General features: G+C 47.9%; 1 protein-coding gene across 4 annotated transcripts in view; it reads right to left on the reverse strand.

Moving 5' to 3' along the window:
• The window catches only part of TSPAN18 (tetraspanin 18), a 187,779-nt gene that overhangs the window by 135,024 nt on the left and 32,464 nt on the right, over positions 1 to 20,291 (reverse strand). For all 4 annotated transcript variants that reach the window (XM_082628838.1, XM_082628839.1, XM_082628836.1 and 1 more), the window contains exon 2: positions 17,381 to 17,462. The gene's annotated coding sequence lies outside the window, so the exon portion shown is untranslated. The remainder of the gene's footprint in view (positions 1 to 17,380; positions 17,463 to 20,291) is intronic.

Consider the following 20,291-nt stretch of genomic DNA (forward strand, 5'->3'; position numbering starts at 1 on the left):
TGTATTTGCTCCTCCTGGCCTCAAGGGGAGGGGGGAGGGGAGGCGAAAACTCCCATCTCTCAATAGAGGCCATTATTTGCCAACTTAGTCCTTTAGCACAGGAGGCGGGAGGCGGGCTCAGCCCGGCTAGTTCTGGAAACTGGGCAACCCTGGCCCGTCTCTTCCCTTGTCAGTACCTTCCCCAGCTCAAAACCAGAAATAATCCAGCCGAACCCACATTTCGGCAGCTCCCCCTCCTCCTGCTTCCTTCCACAGGTGCTATGTCCCTGCCCCCCAGGAGGTGCCGTCCTTCACACCTCCAAGGCTCTGTGCTCTTCCCGCTGCCCCAGTTACCCCTTCTGCTGAGCAAACAAATCCTTCCAGGCCCAGGACAAGAGGCAGTCCCTCTGCCCAGCTTTCCCCAGAGTCATACGGATAGAGCCCATCTTGCCCATCCCCCTGCCCCCTCAGGTCTTGAAGCAGCTGTTTCCTCCAACAGACACTGCTGTTCTTTGTCCACGTGCCCCCTTGAGAGAGAAGCCCGGGACGGCAGGTGAGCTGCTCGCCTCAGTACCCGCAGCACCCGAACCGGGGCTGGAATACAGCAGGTGCTCGATAAGTGCATGGGGAATTATACTGACACATCTCCTCGCCGCCCCTTCTGGAGCTGGAGTAAAGCCTACAAGGACTTGCAAGAAAGGAAAGGGAGGGCTTCAAGAGGCAGGCGGTGGGGAACCACAGTGTGATCTGTTAACAGTGGGAGAGGAGAAAGAATGAATTTGTTTTCCTCCCCGTAGTAATTTGCCTGTAAATATTCACAAACCTCGCACTTTCTCTCAGCCTTCCTGTTAAAGATAAATGCATAAATAAACCAGCCTACCCAGGGCTTTGCACGCAGGCTGCTGTTCCTGTCCTAAGATACCAGGGTGACTATTTCGTTAGCTGCAACCCTCGTGTAAGAGTCCCAGAGGGGGAGGGGGCTCAGCAGAGGTAGGAGTCAGCGCTGATCACTCTGGAGCTGGAGCAGATTTGCCTACAAGACCCACGGAGTTGTGGACCCAGCAGCCCAGAGGCCAGAACAGGTGGCCTCACTGGCCGGGGTTTGGCTTGGAGAACAGTACTCCCCACCCCCTAACCCTGACCCCAGGGAGGGTCCAGAGGTCACACACAGGCCTCTGTGCTCCAAGTGGATCCCATGATAAGGAGAAAAACAAATGCCTTCCTGAAATGCTAGAAATCCATGACATATGGAGAGGGAGCACGAAGGTCTCAGACAGACAGGCTATTGGAGGGCAATGACCTCCGGTTAGGGGGCCCTGTGAGGGCAGAAGTCTTCCATCTAGTGACCAGGGCCCCTCATAAGTTATCACAGCTCCCTCTTGGTGTCCATCTCTGAGCACCTGGAGAGGAGTAAACGTAAGCCAGACAATGGCAGGAAGAAAGTGGGGCTCTTTCCTTCTCCCCAGACTGACCGTGCAAGCTCCTGAGGCACCAAGAGGGAGCTTGGGCCCAAAGCCCACTCCTGCTAACATGCTCAGGATATGGACCAAATCCTGAAAGACTGGTGAACCTGGACTCACTTAAGCAAGTCCTAGAAGGACAATGGCAAATCCTTACATAGCACTGGCCTGGACAAGCTCTCTTGCTTTTAATCCTCATGGCAGCCCTAGGAGGCAGGGAACTATTATCCCCATTTTATAGATGTTAAAACTGAGGCCCAGAAATACAGCCACACAGGGAGTGGGAGATGGAGTCAGGATTCAAACCCAGACATTCTGGCCCTGGAGTCTCGCAAAATGACTAGCGCACAGAGAAGGAAGGACAGCAAAGTGGAAAGAAGCTGGACGCAGGGTCCCAGGACCAGGGTGTGTGGGACTTTTGTGGGTAAGGGAGTGTGTGTCCTGTTTTTCTTTTAAATATATAAAGGCCCAGGTATGCATTCCACCCACATGATTACCTCACTTAATCTCATCAGCAGCTTTGTAAGGAAAGATTATGCCCAATTCACAGATGGAGAAACCAAGGCTCATGAAGCTTAATGGTCTTCTTCCAGCCAGGAAGTGAGAGCCAGTATTTGAATCCAGACAAACTCACCACCGCCACCTCTACTGGCTTCAGGCCCAGCTCCCTACCAGCCAGAGTGACTTGGAGCAAGTCCTTCACCTGGTGGGCCTCAGTTTCCACATCTCTAAAATGGTCCTTTCCTGAGCCCCAGCCCAGGGTGGCTGGGAAGACAGAGTGAGACAGCAGCGAAAGTGAAGGAAGGGCCACTGCACAGCACACAGCCTACGCCCTGGCCGCACCTAGAGGATTGACGTTTACAACAGCGCACCCCGACGCCCACAGGATGCTCTGCCAGCCAAGAGATTCAATTATGGTCATTATGGTGCACTTAGGGAAACCAGGGAGCAGCCTAATACATTTCAGAAAGATTTGCAAGAGCAGAGGATGAATCAAAATGAGTTTTCTACTTAACCCTCAGTTAAACAGAAAATCCATTTAACCACAAAGCATCACTCTGTCTTCCCACTCTCCAGTCAATCATTTTTTTTTCTTTACTGTCTGCCACTTCGATTTATATTTTTATTCCCTGAAGCTGCCTTAGAATGAAAAATAAGCTCATTGATGGAGAGAAAGATGTCATAAACCTCTATGGGTTTGCAGCCCTGGATCAATATCCTCAAACCTTTGCTCTCTCTAACAGGGCAAAGGCGAGTACACTGCCTATATCCGTGTCTGCCAAAGGAGCTGGTGGGCTCTGGAGGAAGCAATTCCTCGGGCCCAAGGGGGCGTGCTAATTCACACCTCCCACCAGCCCCTCCTCCTCCTTCCACAAAGCAAACCAAACATCTGCAGTCCTTGGAAGCTTCCAGAAAAAGACTGGGGAAAGGATGTGCTCAGAGGGACCATAGGGGCTGGATTCCTTGACCTCCAAGTGTGTTAAGCCACAGAGCCGTGGAGATCAGAGTTGTCGGGGAGGCACAATCCAGAGCAAAACAGGATAGATTCAAGTTAGGGAGAGTGTTCCCCCCATGAAATAGGAAAGAAAACATAGCAGCAGCTAGTTTTCTGTATCGTTAAATAAAGCAGCATTGAGTACCCACACGCCACAAGACACTCCAGGCACACAGTTGCCAGATAAAGTCCAGGATGCTCAGTGAAGTTTGACTTTCAGATAAACACTAAATAATGTTTTAGCTTATGTTCCAAATAGTCCATGGGACTCATACTGATGGGATATACTCGTACTAAAAAATGATTCACTGGCTATACAAAGTTCAAATTTACCTGGGCGTCCTGTAGTTTTATTTGCTAACCTAGCGAACGCTTCCATGAGGCACGCATCTAGCATCTAACATTGGTGGACATTGGAAGCAAGCTGCATGCCCACAGAGGGGGCCCCTAACCCAGTGCTGCCCAGGAAGGAGTACTACGCGATTGTTTTGCAGCCGGAGCTGGTGTGCAAAGAAAAGCAGGAAGCCGAACTCAGCGGACTTTCTGGAGGCATCTCTGCCGAACATGCTCCTGAGTGGGAACAAAAGCAGGAAACGAATGGGCCTCTTGTCCTGAGAGGGGCACTGAATGATTTCTCTTCCCTTCATTTTCCAAGCTCTCTGTAATGTTGTTTTACGGCCTTAACAATAACAGCGTGCACTGGCACACACTCCCAAGCACACAAAGGACTCGACTTTTCTTATCTTTGAGAGGAATCAAGTTGTTCTATCAGATTTTGAGCTCACTGAAGTCGAGGACTGGGAATTTTTAATCCCTGTATCCCAGTGGATGCTCAGTGAATGATGGAGGGAAAAAGAAAGGAAGAAAGGGAGGGAGAGAGGGAGGATGTGTCAGCACAAATGCCAAGAGCTGGGAAATCAGCACTTGGAAAGGGGCTCCTGGGGCCCAAGGGGACCTCCCAGGCTGGAGGAGCCACTCTATCGCCCTGGGTCTCCTTGCTCCCTCTCCTGGCTGAGGAGGTCTCCACAATCATGGGCCTGGGTGCTATGTGGACAGCAGGCAGCACACAGCCGCAGGTCTGAGACCCCCTGCCCCGCAGTGTTCTGCATTTACCCAGAACCACTGCCCAGCAGGGTGATGCACCGCCAGAAGGAGGAACAGGCCTGCGGGGCTTCCCCCAGAGACAGACAGCAGATTCTGCACCCTCCTGCTTTGCCCTGTCCCCCTCCCGTGGGACGCGCCTGCCTCTCGGTTCAAGTTCAGTTTAAACAGATGTTGTGTTCCTAAGAAGCCAGCCCCATCTCTGAAGCCTGGGAGAAAATCTCAGCTCCGAAGGGATATTTCCTACCAAGAAGGCTCTCCAGGGAGTCTTGGAAGAGATAAAAACCCGAAGTCCTGGATGCTTATCTCCTGGTATTTATGAGATTTTTCATTAGAACGGCTGTCTTCATGGACTGCTCTGCCGAAAGGGAAAGGGAAGGTGAGAAAGGGAGGGAGAGAGGGTAGGGATCCCACTGGGCAGGCCTGGATGTGTCCCCGGGAGGGATGTAGCCTCACATCCACCAGGGCAAACTGTCACCCACGGATGAAGCTTTCGGTGCCCGACCCTCTGTAATACTAAACTCTGTGCACAGATGGTACTCAGAACCAGGGTGGCCTTTAGGAACTAGAGCCTAATGCCAACCTACTCAGGGTCCCCCAGGACACCAGGCTCCATTCTGCCTCCCTCTTCAGTGTGTACTGGACACCTGGAAGGCCTTTCTGCACCTATTCCCACCTGCAAACTAGCTGGCCATACTGCAGGACCAGCCCACAGGGTCTCCCCCTCAGGGTCCTCCGCCCCCCTCCCCTCCATCGCCCAACAACCCTCGTGGAAACATCTCCCAAGGGCGGGGCAGTGGGAGCGGTCTGCGCAGGGTCCAAAGGGGATGAATTGCCTGTAGGGAATTTAAAAACAAACATAAAACCGACTGAAAGCTGACAATTCTAAACAATGTCAATGATAAAACATACTGCCTTAAAAAAAATTCTGTTGCTCCAGGTTCTAAACAATTGCTGTAATCACAGCTGAGTTTTAATAATACGTGTGGAAGCTTCAAATGAGCACATTTTTATTACTTGACCTTTAATAAACATTGTGTTTACATGGACGTTAGTTCAGGGAACACCCACTTATTCCCCAACACAAGCCAATTCTGCTACACATGTTCATTGTGAGAATAAGGATTCAGAATCGCTGGAGTCCTCTTTGAACATCGTTCCAGTCCCTATGCCACCAGATATTCTCACAGTTAAACAGTAGATTTTAACTAGGCAATGACAGCGCAGTGATTTAAGGATGAGGAAACAGAAACGGATTATCGCCAAGGCCGCCACCTCTGTTCATTCTCCCAGCCTTGTGGGGTTCACTCTTTTGGAACTTTGTGTATTTTTCTCTTTTTTCAAAATATACATTAATGTAATTAACAAATATGAACCCATTACTTTTCCCCCCATTTTTTGCACTGTAATGTTTGTTTGTTTGTTGACTGGCATGGTTCTATATACGAAGTTCACTAAAGGGAAAGGTTCACTGTTTCTTTTCTGGCCATTATTAGAATTGCTTTTATTTCACCACTGTTACTGAAAATAATTTTGTTGGATAGAGATGACAGGTGTTAAAAAGCCATCTTCCCCAGGTGTTGAATATCCTAGGTATGTCCTGCTGCTCCCGTTCTATTTTATGTCGGTCACTGACAGCTGAACAACGCCCACCTTCAGGGCAGGCTAAGCCCAGGCTTGCTCTTGCAGCTGGCTTCTCTTCTGGAACAGTTCCCAAGACAATGCAAAAATATCTGTTTACCCTGGTGTCCTGGATGGGCCACCCTCAGGGCAGCTCCAGGTAGCAGCCAGTGGGCACCTTCTACAGGTTCTCCAAGACCCTGCACTCCCCAATCATCTCCATCCACACTCACCCCCAGGGGATCTCATTAAGCACTAAGGCTTGAAATACTCTATAAGCTGATGGCTCCCAAATTTGTCTCTCCAGCCCGGACCTCACCCCTGAACTCCAGGTTTGTATCTCCACCCATGTTCTCGCCACGTCCATTTGGATGGATAAATGTCTCAGCTTAAAATGCCTCAGAAGAGAACTCAGTACCTTCTCCTTAGACTCCTCCAAAGCCTAGCCACCCAGGCTCCTCCGTTTACAAAACTCTACGGTCACCCTTGACACCTCTCTTTCTCTTCCACCCCATCAGTGAGTCTTTCAGCTCTACTTTCAAAACAGATGATGAATGTTTTGGCTTCGAAGCACCTCCACCACCATTTTGTTCTTCCAAATCACCTCATCTCTTGCCTGGATTCTAACATCAGTCTCCACCCCGGTCTCCTTGTCCCCTATGGTCTGTCCTCCACCCTGCAGCCAGAGTGATCTTGGTAAAATGTAAATTCGATCCTGTCTCTTCCTTGTTTACTGGCTTCCCATCACATTTAGAGTCAAAATCCAAAGTCCTCACCTGGCTGGCAGCTCCCTCCTGGCCTCTCCTTCCTTACCTCCTTCCCTCTAGCATCCTGGCCTCCTTGCTGGTCCTCCAACATGCCAGCTGCCTGCCTGCCTAATGGCCCTTATTCTTGCTGTTCCCTTCGCCGGGAAGGCTCTTCCCCCAGATGAAGTCAAGGCTCATTCCTCACTGCCTACAGGTCTCTGCTCAAATGACATCTGATCAGGAAGGCCTTCCAAGCACCCGCTATGAGAAATAGCACAGCCCTGGCCACTCCCTGTCCCTTCCTGCCTCTAATACTGCCTGACATTCAGTTTGTTTGATCTCTGTCTCCTGCAACTAGAAGCCAAGCCCCATGAGGGCATGGACTTTGCTCTTTTGTTCACTGTGATATTCCTAGAATGTAGAGCAAAACCTGGTACATAGTAGGGGCTCAACAAATATTTATTGAATCGATGAATGTGGACTCACATTTGATATCTGCCCTCAAACTAACACTGGGCTAAGTATTGTTGCCATAATACCCATTCTGCAGATGTGGAAACTGAGAGAATAGAAGGGATATACCCTCAAGATCCCTCAGATAGTGACAGATTAAAACATATGCTTCAAAGGAGAGGAAATCAATAGAGAAAATCAATAAAATCAAAAGCTGGTTCTTTGAGAAAATTGATAAAAATAAAAAAGCCTCTAAGCAGGCTAAGAAAAAAAGAGAGAAGATACAAATTATTAATATCAGAAATGAAAGAGAGGACATCACTATAGTTCCCACAAACATGAAAAGGGAAATAAAAGAATACTATGAATAATTCTGTGCCCATAAATTTGATAACCTAGATGAAATAGGCCAATTCCTTGACACAACCTGCCAAAACTCATACAAGAAGAAATAGACAATCATAGGCCTGTACCTATTAAACAAGTTGAATCACTAATTAATGACCTTTCAAAAGAGAAAACATCAGGCCCAAATGGGTTCACTGGTGAATTCTATCAAACATTTAAGGAGGAAAGTGTACCAATTTGCAACAATCTCTCCAGAAAATATTAGCAGAGAAAATACTTCCTAACTCATCCCATGAGGCCAGCATTAACCTAATACCAAAACCAAAAAAGACATTCTGAGAAAAGAAAACTAAAGACCATACCTCTTATGAACATAGATGCAAAGGTCATCAACAAAAGACAAAATATTAGCAAATAGAAATGAAAAAAGTATAAAAAGAATTATATACTACGGCCAAGTGGGATTTATCCCAGGTATGCAAGACTGGTTCAGCATTCAAAAATCAGTTAATGTAATCCATTATATCAAAAGGCTAAAGAAGAAAAGTCACATGATCACATTAATAGATGCAGAAAAAGCATGTGACAAAATCCAATACTCATTTATGATAAGACTCTCAGAAAACTAGAAATAGAGGGACATTTCCTCAACTTGATAAAGAATATCTACAAACAACCTACAGCTAACATCTTCCTTAATGGTGAGAAACTAGAAACTCTCGCATTAAGGAACAATGCGACAACTCTCACCACTGCTTTTTAGTACTGTACTGGAAGTCCTAGTTAATGCAATAAGACATAGGTTTTTTACTTTCACAGATTGGGAAGGAAGCTTTTTAAATTTTTACAGGTGTTTTAATTTTACAGATTGGGAAGTAAGACATAAAACTGCCTTTGTTCACATATGACATGATTGTCTACATATACAATCTGTAAGAAATGACCAAAAAAAACTCTCTTGGAACTAGTAAGTATTTACAGCAAAGTAAGGTTGCAGGATACGAGTTTAGTACACGAGTCCATCGCTCCCCTACACACAAGCAATGAACAAGTGGAATGTGAAATTTGACAAAAATAATAATACATTTCCATTGGCACCAAAAGAAATGAAACGAGGTAGAAATTTAACAAAATATGTACGAGATCTATATGAGGAAAAACTACAACACTATGATGAAAGACATCAAAGAGGAACTAAATAATTAGAGAGTATTCCATGTTCATGGATAGGAAGACTCAATATTGTCAAGATGTCAGTTCTTCCCAACCTGATCTATACATTCAATACAGCCTCAATCAAAATCCCAGCAAGTTGTTTTGTGGATATCAGCTACTGATTCTAACGTTTTATAAAGAGGAAAAAGACCCAGAAGAGCCAACACTATATTAAAGGAGAAGAACAAAGTCAGAAGACTGACACTACCCAACTTCAAGACTTACTATAGGGGGCTTCCCTGGTGGCGCAGTGGTTGAGAGTCCGCCTGCCGATGCAGGGGACACGGGCTCGTGCCCCGGTCCGGGAAGATCCCACATGTTGCGGAGCGGCTGGGCCCGTGAGCCATGGCCGCTGAGCCTGCGCGTCGGAGCCTGTGCTCCGCAACGGGAGAGGCCACAACAGTGAGAGGCCCGCTTACCACACACACACAAAAAAAGACTTACTATAAAGCTATAGTAATCAAGACAGTGTGGTATTGGCAAAAGAATAGACAACTAGATCAACGGAAGAGAATAGAGAGCACAGAAATAGACCCACATAAATACAGTCAACTGATCTCTGACAAAGGAGCAAAGGTAATACAGTATAGAAGAAGTAGTCTTTTCAACAAATGGTGCTGGAACAACTGGATGTCCACATGCAAAAAAAACTAATCCAGACACAGATACTATAACCAACAAAAAAATTAACTCAAAATGGATCACAGACCTAAAAGTAAAACACAAAACTATGAGACTCCTAAAAGATAACACAGGAGAAAGATCTAGATGACTTTGGGTATGGCAATGACTTTTTAGATACAACATCATAATCCATGAAAGAAATAATTGATAAGCTAGACTTGATTAAAATTTTAAATTCTGCTCTGTGAAAGACATTGTCAAGAGAATAAGAAGCCACAGACTGGGAGTAAATGTTTGGAAAAGGTATATGTAAAGGACTATTATACAGAATATGCAAAGAACTTGTAAATTTGTAAACTTGCATTGTAAAACTCAACAATAAGTAAACAAATAACCCAGTTTAAAAATGACAAAAGACCTGAACAGACAACTCACCAAAGATACACGGATGGAAAATAGCATATAAAAAGATGCTTTACACCATATGTGATCAGGGAATTGCAAATTAAAACCACATTGGATACCACTATACACCTATAAAAATGGCCAAAATCCAAAACTGTGACAACATCAAATCCGGGCAAAGATGTGGAACAACAGGAACTCACATTCATTGTTAGTGGGAATGCAAAACAGTATAGCCACTTTGGAAGACAGTGTGGCAGTTTCTCACAAATTTAAACATACTTTTACTGTACAATCCAGCAGTTGTGCTTCTTGGTATTTACTCACATGAGTTGAAAACTTATGTCCACACCAAAACCTGCGGGAGTTTTATAGTAGCTTTATTCATAATTGAAAGCAAACAAGATGTCCTTCAGTAAGTAATGGATAAACAAACTGTAGTACAACCAGACAATGGAATACTATTCAGTGCTAAAAAGAAATGAACTTAGCATTATTCACAATAGCTAAAATGTGGATGCAATCCAAGTGTCCATCAACAAATGAATGAATCAGCAAAATGTGGTTTACACATACTGAGAAATATTATTCAGCTTTAAAAAGGAAGAAAATTCTGACATACGCTACAACATGGATAAACCTTGGGGATATTACACTAAGTGAAATAAGCAGTAAAAAATAATAATAATGTATGATTCCACTTACATAGGTACTTAGAGTAGTTAAAATCACAGGGACAGAAAGTAGAATGGGGGTTGCCAGGGGCTGGGAGAAGGGAATAGGGAGTTATTGTTTGATGGGTATAGTTTCAGTTTCACAAGATGAAAAGAGTTCTGGAGATGGATGGTGGTGACGGTTGCACAACAGTTTGAATGCACTTAATGCCACCAAACTGTACACTTAAAATGGTTAAAACATTAAATTCTCTTATGTATATTTTACCGCAAACAAAAAATAGGGGGAAAAAAGGAGTTATCAAAACATGAAAAGACATGGAAGAACCTTAAATGTATATTACTAAGTGAAAAAAAGCCAATCTAAAAAGGCTCTGTACTGTATGATTCCAACACTATGACACGAAGAAAAAGGCAAAACGATGGAGACAGTAAAAAGGTCAGTGATTGCCAGGGCTTAGTAGGGAGAGAAGGATGAATTGGCGGAGCAGTGAAACTACTCTGTATGATACTATAATGGTGGATACATGTCATTATCCTTTTGTCAAAACCTATAGAATGAATGTACAACACCAACAGAGAACCACAGTATAAACTATGGGCTTTGGGTGATAACAATGTGTCAATGGAGGTTCATCAATTGTAATGCATGTGCCACTGGGTGCGGGATGTCAGTAGTGCGGGAGGCTGTACATGTGCATAGGGATGTATATAGAGACAGAGAATGTGAGAATTCCCTGCACTTTCCCCTCCATTTTGCTGTGAATCTAAAACTGCTCTAGAAAATAAAATCTATTAAAAAAAAAAAAAAAGCTTCAGAATCCACAGCCCAATCTCCTTCCTCCATCCCACAGTGCCTTTCTTTCATAACTTAGCCCTGACCACAGCCCAGAAAGGGAAGACAGCTCGGCAAACCCCAAAGCACAGGGAATGGTCCCATTCATTTCTTCTCAGATAATATACTACCACAGCCACCGAACATCACTGCCAGCCAGTTTGGACTTCTTCCTTTATTTGTAGGCTATAAATTAAAATACATTATTTTACTCTTTCAACTAATAAAAGAGGCAGCTGGGTGCAGCAGAATGATCACCAGTCCAGGTCAGAAAACTCACAGACTGAGCCCATCTCTACCACTCCATAGCTGTGTGACCTCGGGCAAGTCACTTCCCCCCTCTGATGCTGACATGCGTCTGAAAATGGGGTTTCTATTCCCTCTCCCTTTGCCACATCTGGCTGTTTGAAAGTTCTTCAGCTGTGATTCACAATGTGGATATATGTCATTACTTAAAAAAAAATAATAAAGCCATTTAAGGGCATGTTTTGCTAATTTTTGCTGCATGAACAGAAAAACAATGATTTGCTCATTCTTTAGAAGAGGAAGTTTAGACTTATTATTATCTCTCCATGATGGTAAGTAGTGGTCACCCCACAGAGTGAGGGGGTGGTCTGGCCTTGCTCTCACAGCCGACCAGGTCAGGGAGAGGGGGCAGCTCAGAGGGAGAAGCTCCACCGGCTGAGCCTCCCATCAGGGACAATGGGTGTGTGGTCCTGGGATGAACCTTCTTGTGCAAATTTAAAACAACTTGAAAAAGAAAAGAAGGAAAAGGTTTGGGATGGACAATATCCTAGAGGGCAGAGAAGGACCAGGTTGCTGTCATGAGTCACATATGGACACAGGGCTGGCCCCAGGCCAGAAAGTTCTGGCAGACGTTGAGCTGAGTAAGCAGGAAACTGGGGTGGTGAGAACCTGTCACCCTGTCCCCTCACACACATGTCCCAGAGAGCGAGGGGTAAGCCAGGAGGGAGATGAGGCCTGGGGCTGCTACCCGTTCCTGCCCTTAAACTCAGGGCTTATGCCCCATCAGTCAGAATTGGACAAAAAGGAAGGGTGGTACTGGGACAACACAGGTAATGAGATCCACCACTTCCTGTAATGTTGTCTCCTTCCTGGGCAGTGGGCTACACACTTGATATCCATCGCCTCATTTAATCTTGACCATGAAGGCTGCAGTTGTAATGACTATCTTCATCTAACAGGAGAGTAAACTGAGTTCATCTGCCCCAGCTAAGAAATAGGCCTGAAATTCATCTAATACCAAAGCTATGCTCTCCCTCCTGGATTAAACCTGCCTTATGATTTACAAATAATGCATGGAAATGTGATGTAAGTAACAAGAGTGAATCCCTTTTCTACCTGGTCAATGAAAAGATGGGAGCTTGAGTCCAAACAGGATGTGGGAATCACTGGATCCCAATGCCACCTCAGCTCCATGAACAGACATAAAAGTTCTGGACTGAGGGAGATGATGATCTCACCCACCTTGGCTGGACTCAGAACACAGCTGGAGCTCTGGCCTCAGCTCTGAGGGCTGAACTATGATAGTGCCAAGTTCAGGCCAGAGTCCACCCAGAAGAGGGTCAAGAGAGCAAGAAGTCCAGAGAGCACCTAGACCTGCATCCTCAGAGGGAGGCAGAGGTAACTACGACCCTGCACCCAGAAGATGAGAAGCTGTGGGGTGGGGATACAGGAGAATGTCCGGGAGGGAAAGGGGTGATGCTTGTTCCCTTCAGCCCCACAAAGCAGGTTTGGGGCAAGAAGATGGAAGGTACAAGAAAATAGATTTCAGTGCAGCACAAGGAGACATGTTGACTTGTCAGAGACAGCCCAAGGCGGCCCAAGGCAGCATAGGTTGCAATGGAGGCTATGAGTCTCAAGTCCCTGGTTGGGCGGATACTGACAACCACCTGGCAGGAACTTTGGGGTGGAGAATCTGCCAAGCATTCTCTGCCAAGAATCTTCCAAGGCCTTTAAGTCCCTTCCAGCCTTTGCAGAGCTGACCCGCTTGACCCACACCCAACCCTCTGAATGAGCAGGCAGGGAATATCAATTCACCTTACAGAGGCAATGGAGGTGCTTAGAGAGGTTGAGAAACTTGCCCAAGGTCACACAGTGGAACAGAGCTGGACTGGGACTCAGGTCTTCCTCCAAATCACACTGGGGTGGGTAAGAGGTTAATCAAGCTCACCTGGACCACTGGCTTCTGTTCTCACCTTTGGCATCTCTAAAGTCTTCCCGGAATCAAGGAGAATCAGGATGTCTCCCTCACTAACCTCTTTCAACTCTATCATGGCCTCTTCACCCCCACGATTGAAGCTTTAGTTCAGGGCCACATCCTCTCCACCCTGCACTGCCCTGGACCATTCCAGCAGCCTCTCAACCAGCCTCCCTAACTGTGCCTCATCTTCCTCTAAACACCGGTAGTGCAAAACCTTGGTTGCACATTGGAATCACCCGGGGAGCTTTAAAATATACTAATACTTCTCCATGAGTTACACATAAAGCAACAGTAATCAAAACGGCAGGGTACTGGCATAAGGATAGACCAGTGGGATAGAACTGAGAATCCAGAAATAAACCTATACATCTATGGCCAGTGGATTTCAACAAGGGTGCCAAGATTATTCAATGGGGAAAAACAGTCTCTTCAACGGTGGTCCTGGAGTAACTGGATATCCACGGGCCAAAGAATGAAGTTGGACCCCTACCTCACACCATATACAAAAATTAACTCAAAATGAATCAATGACCTAAATATAAGAGCTAAAGCCTTAAAACTCTTAGAAGAAAACACAGAGGTAAATCTTTATGACCTTGGATTTGGCAATGGATTCTTAGCTATGACACCAAAAGTACAAGCAACAAAAGGAAAAATAGATAAGTAGGTACAGGCTCTGCTGTGGTGGCAGCCAGGCCTCCTTCGCCACCACCCACCCCCGCCAGCCACCTGCTTCCCACTGTCAGATCTCAGCAGGAGGACAATCCAGAGGCCTCCTAAAAATTGCCTTCACTCATTTGCTCAGCCTGCTATAGAGGGCTGGCTGGGGAGATAAAAACATCAAGGGATTCCCCTTTCTGCCTGACCTCCGAACTCCATGCAAGGCTGGGTGGAGAACGCAGGAGCAGTGCAACCATGGGAGCTGTGGGCTGTCACTGCAGGCATGCGGGGTGCTCTGGGGACACATGGGGACCACCATGAATGCCATGGGGTGATGCTGTGAGTTCCTGGGGGGTGCTTCACGAATGCCTTAGGTGGCTCTATGGGCACCATGGGGAGCCACTGTAGTGCTGTGGGGAGTCCCTATGGACACACACAGGGCACCTCTGTAGGCGTGGAGGGGTGCCTTTGCGGGCACTGTGGGTGTCGTGTGTGGCTATGGTAAACACACTATCCTTAGGGCAGGAGCCCCATGTTTGGGTCCTAACCTTGCTGCTTTTTAGAGGTGAACCGTGGAATAATTTACCACTTTTCTGAACCCCAGTTGTCCTCACTTAAAAAGAGCTTATGAATCCCTGCCTCTTGGGGTGTGGGGAGGATCAGTGATTACCTCCAGAAAGGGCCCGGGAAAGATCACCAGGAGTGAAGTGTAAACCATGGGATAAAGGCTCAGGGAGAACTGTTCACACCCGAGATGGCCCCGTGCCCCAGGGGTGTCAGGACAGAGAGCTGACACAACCCAGGCCCTTCATCTCAGGCCTTTTTTAGACCACGCACAGAGAGAGGTATGTGTCTCCAGGGTAACCCCACTGATCACAAACACCCAGCTTTCACATCCCAAGAGCCTGAGCCTCTTCAAGGAGGTCACCTTGGGAGGCTACCCACATTATTCCAGGGGGTTGCCCTCGTTCAAAGCACACAGGATCATCTCGCTGGTGATTTCCTGGCCCTCATAACCACCTGGGGTGTGTGTGTGTGTGTGTGTACTGTTTGCCCATTTTATAGATAAGAAAACTGAGACTCTGGGCAATCAAAGCACTCACCCGGAGTCAAACAGCTACTGAAGGGCAGAGCTTCGACTCAGCCTCCACCAGCCCGGCTACCAGACCCCAGCAAACATTTCCCATAACAGCTCACGCCTGTCTGCCCATTGCTGACAGTCATCTTTGGATTCTCCCTGTGACTCTATAATTTCTGTTTCCTGACTAACAACAGGGCCCAGGCCAAATTACTCTGCCCCCTCAGCAGCCCTGCTGAAGGTAAACCAAGAACAGCGGCCCCCTTGCTGCTTTCTTCTGTACTTAAAGAGATTCTTTCCTCTCATCTGAGGCCCACGGCTTCCCCTGATGGAGAAACATCCCTTGCAGAAAGATCTCGAGGAAGTTAAGCTTTTTCTGACTCGCTTCAGTGCCTTCCCCTGATTAAGAAAACCTGGCGGGATCCAGGCTCTGTGATAAGGTGATAGCTTCCTGCAGGGACCAGGGCAGCTGCTGCCAGGAGGCTTACAATGAAGATTATGGCCCAGGCGGCTGGCAGAGCAGGGTGAGCTGTGGGACACAGACGCTGTCGAGGGAGTGAGAGAAGCCCCCCCAGGCCCCAGCCTCGCTGCTCCTATGCCGCTGACCACTTGGGTGGGCCTTGACGTGGCCCTGTTATATCTGCTGCTAGGACCTGGCCACCCTGCCTTGGATTCCAGCCTAAAATAATCCCGGCCAGCCAGGGGGCACATCCAAAGTTAAGAGGATGAGCTTGGAGACCAGGTGAATATCAGATCAGTGAGTCAGAAAGTGGCCAGTCCTTCCCAACCACGGGCACCAGAGGCAGCTGAAATTGCAAACACCATCAGGCGGCTGGGCGCAGCACTTTAACGTGGGTACACGCCATCCACCCTCACAGCAGCCCCAGGAGGAGGAAGGCCGGTGGAGGGGGTCTGTAGGGAGGGATGGTGTGGGGAGATTTCTTCAGTCCCCTCATCTCATCTTCTCCCCAAAACAACCCCATGAATAAGTGTGATGTTCCCATTTCAGAGATCAGAAAATCAAGACTCACAGAGATTTTACAAAGAGCCCAAAGTTTAAAAAAAAAATTCTAGGAAAGAACTCACTTCCATGTCTTTTTCAGGAAATGAATTTCAGAGAGGTGATTTGGCTTCAAGGATTTTTTAACCTTAAGATTCAAGTCATAGAGCTGGTAAGCAAAACGCACAAGAATGCTTGGGTAGTTCAAGGAGGGGTTTCAAGTAAGCCACATTACTTGCTGCTGTGTGACCTTGAGCAAGTCACTTAACTTCTCTGAGGCCTGGTTTTCTCTTCCCTGAGATGGAGGTGACAACAGGTCTGTTGGTAGAGGGATTGCACATAGCCCTCCACTTGGCACGGAGAAGCCCTCAGTCAGTGTTGGTTAATCTGACTCTTCTGAATAGTTGGTACTCAAACACCGTCGCATTTGCACCTCAGACCCTGTGGTCTTTCCCCTGAGGCTCTGAGTCACCCTTTGCTCAAGACTGGCAATCAAACCTCCTCCTCAAAGCTTTCAAATCCTCTCTCCTCTCCACAGCCATGCCCAAGCTCCACCTCCACCTCTGCCTCCCCACTGCCCCCAAATCTGCCCTTCCCCCAGCTCAGCCCTGGTCTTGGGACCTCAGCAACTGATGACCTGAGGGCTGGAATAGAGATTCAAGTCACTGCTGCCCCACTTTACAGATGCGAAAATGAGGCCCAATGAGGGAAATGGCTTGTAAGGGCTCTTGAGGCACAATGGTGCCACAGACTGGGCCAGAGGACAGATATCCTGACTCCTCATTCAGGAACCTTCCCTGAGGCGACCCAGCCTGTCACCAGTCCTGGGATTGTGGGCAGTCCAAGAAGCTCCCAGAGCCCCAGAAGCAGACCAAGGCTTCTCCGTTCCCAATTCCATCATGGAATATGGTGATTGGTCCTAGTCCTTGTGGATTTGAACTTTATCCAAAAAGACAGTCCTGGAATGGCGGAGGGGATGGGGTGAGGGAAGGGCTGGAAATCACCCCAGGAAGGTATTTCCTTCCCACAATCCCAAGACCATGGTGGGTGCGGAGGAAGGGGAGGCGTGGCAGGGGTCCTTGACAGAGGCGGGACCCTCCATGATCCCCCAGGAACTCTGCTTTCCCTTGGGGGGCTCACTCCCTCCAGCCCTTCAACCCTCACTTCCTGGATTGACTCAGGACCCAGCACAACCATTGGCCCCATCAGTGGGGTGGCACCCAGTCTGGTGAGACCCCATCAGCCTCTGTCTCCTCACTCCTCACCTTCGCTCCCCATCCCTGAGCAAACATCTGGGGGTGAGGCCAAGAGAAAAGCCGCCCTTTGCCTGCCCTGCCCACCAGCACGAGCTGAGAGCTTTCCCACTCAGAAATGGAGAGTCTGGAGGGGCAGGCAGCAGAGAGAAGATTAGACCCTCTTAGTTGAATACGTTAAGATCCACACTCCCATGTCGCCAATCATACCTCTTTCAACTGGTGTCTTTTTCTTTCAGGGGTGTCAAGATTCTCTTGAAGTCTCTTTCTGATGGTAGCTTCAGGATAAACTCTAGAAGGAAAAGAGGGAGAAATACATTTTAAAAAGGCAAGTGTGGGGGGCATGTGGCTTCTGCAGGCCACTTCGTCCAGATGTGCACCCGCTCCCTCCTCCCATCTCTGAAGGCACAGAAGCCACAGCCCCTGCGGCCAGAAAGACAGAAGCAAGCACCCAGCCCCACAGAGGGTCCCAGCATGGCAGCCCCAGAGCCTAGGGACTGGGGCATATTTTCAGTCTTCCAAAGTCAGCCCAGGAGCCTGTACAACGTCCCTGTGATGACACAGAACGTGCTGTAACCACAGCGGCACATTGTGTCACTTTGCTTCTAGCTAGAATAGTATCATCTTGGTGTGGGAACTCCATTTTCCTCAGGCAGAAAAAAGGCTTTCTGAGTCATTTTGAAAATGCAAAAGCGAATTAATCATTGCCTAATGAATGCAGGCTTTGGGGCAGACCCGATATTTTCAAGATCTGGTATCCGTGAAGAGATAAGTAATAAGTGGAGAAATCTTTGGTGGTGAGAAAAACAACTCAGCCCCAGAGTGCAGGGGCCAGAAGTCCAGCCTCTCCCCGACCCCTGCCTCCTCTCTGTCAGATTGACAAAGAGTCCCCCCCAGGTCACGGGAGAAGGATCAAATTCACCATGTCCAGGCCACATACCTGTCAGCCAAGGCTTAGGCCAGTGCCAGGGGACTAGCTTGTTCACAAGCCCAGCTGAGCAACAAAAGGGCAAAACTTCACAGCGGAGTGGGAGCCGGGAGGGCTAAGCACCCCCATCTTTCCCTTCCCAACAACCTGGCGGCACAGTAGAAGCCCTGATCAAGTTTCAAATTGTCTCAAATGATAATGACAATAATCCCGATGCCCTCAACAATTCCATGAGAAAGTATGGTCACTTTAGAGATAAGGACCATGGTAAATTCAGAGGCGTTAACTCACCCACGGTCTTACCACTGAAAAGGGGCAGGGCCAGGGCTACGCTCAGGTCCATGGGAAGTCAAGTCCCTTGCAAGTGCATCTCCATGGTGGGAGAGGAGCAATCAGGAGAGCAGTGAGTTCAAGGTCTACCCTGTAGATCCCAACACCAGGGAACCTTGGGCATAAAAGAAGTTCTCAGAACTCCCTGCTACCTGATGGGGAACAGGGCTTGGCCAGAGGACGTGATCTCGTTTTATTTAGCTATCACTGCCTCAGACGTCCACCCAGGCAGTGTCAGCCCAAGGGACCTCAAGTGTCATGGGCCAGACTAAGGCTAGTCAGAGGAATTCATGATACATATACACATCCATATACGTATACAGCCATATCCATATCCATACACATGCATATACATACGGGTATGGATGTATATGATATAATATAATTTTCATTTTTAACTACAAAAGTGAAAGTTTTTCCATACTCGTTCATCCTATTTAACAGATAAACCCACTGCAAAATCTTTGTAATATGACGTTGTAGGCTATATTACATGTAATCACACGTGTGTACATGTGTGCATAAGCATGTGCCCATGAGGGCCCACAGCAGACAGGGGCAATTTTTTACACAAATGGGATCTTACCTCACATGTTCTACAACCCCAGTTATCAGTGATACCATGTCTACCTCTGCGAGTGAGCACACATGCATCTTCTGGAGTCTTTTTCACATCCGTACAGTATCCCATGGGAGGTGTGGACCACAATGCACTCACCTCTCCCACCATGGATACGTGGATATTTCCATTTCTGGCCATTACCACTTTGTGGCAACGGTCCCCTCGGTGCCCACATTTTTGTGTGGAAAAGTTCATGCAATTCCAAAGCCCAGATGCCCCAAAGTGGGACTGCCGGGCAGAGGCTCTGCACACATCACATTTGGCAAACTGCCTTCCCAAAATACTGGATCAACTCCCCTCAAATAGCAGGGCAGGAGCCCCTTTGCTTGAATGCAAATTTGAACCCAGGGTTCAGCCTACAGAGTTGCTTTTCTGCTCCCCTCCTGGTGGCCTGGGAGGTCGCATCCCCTGGATGAGGGAGGAGTTTATTTCTTGGCTCACGCAGAGGTCCACCCCTCCACTTCCCCCAGAGCATCTCCCGGTTCCTGGTCCACCTGAGCCGGGAACTACATTTACGGGCTCAGAACTGATAATGAGCTTTTATGAGCTCTGGGGACCGCAAAGAACACGTATTAATGTCAAGTGTGCCCGTCAGCCACGCAGCCTGGGAGAATGTTACACATTAACAAAATTAAAGGCTGCAGCCACGCCGGGGAAGGAGCCGAGGGCTGCACATCTGGCAGTGTGGGCAAGGCCCGTCAATAACAAAATTACTTTTCAGGTTCCACACTCCCAAGCCTGAAGCTGTCTCCCATCTTCGATGGAATTCTGCCTTCTTGCAGACTAAGAGGAGATTAGTTTATTACCAGCCTGCCAGGAGAGGCAAAATCCAGCACTAATCCTAATTCCCATTTAAGCAGATCTGCATTGTGTGAGGGAAACCAGCTGCGCTCGGAATTTCTTCCCCCTTTCCCCTGAGATCTCATTCCAGCCCCCTCCTCTCCGTGGGGGAGGGAGGTCACTACAGATGTTAGGCCCGGAGCCCTCTCAGGAGCGGGGAAAAGAATCCCAAGGTTTAGGGCCAAGACAGGAACGGGGGCTGGGTGACAAGAGGCAGCGTTGAAAGGTGGTGGGCTGGGTGATGGTGGTCACCGTTGACCGGGCTGTCTTGTGCCGTGGAAGGGAGAGACCCCCATTGTTCGGGCCTCAGACCTGCTCTTGGTTTTGTACAAAGATCCCCGCTGCCCCCATGTTTGAAGTGGCACAGGTTGGGATCCTGAGTCCAACTGTAACTAGCTTTG

The sequence above is a fragment of the Mesoplodon mirus genome (assembly GCF_964341445.2).
Source record: "Mesoplodon mirus genome assembly, chromosome: 7".
NCBI classification, from domain to species: domain Eukaryota; kingdom Metazoa; phylum Chordata; class Mammalia; order Artiodactyla; family Ziphiidae; genus Mesoplodon; species Mesoplodon mirus.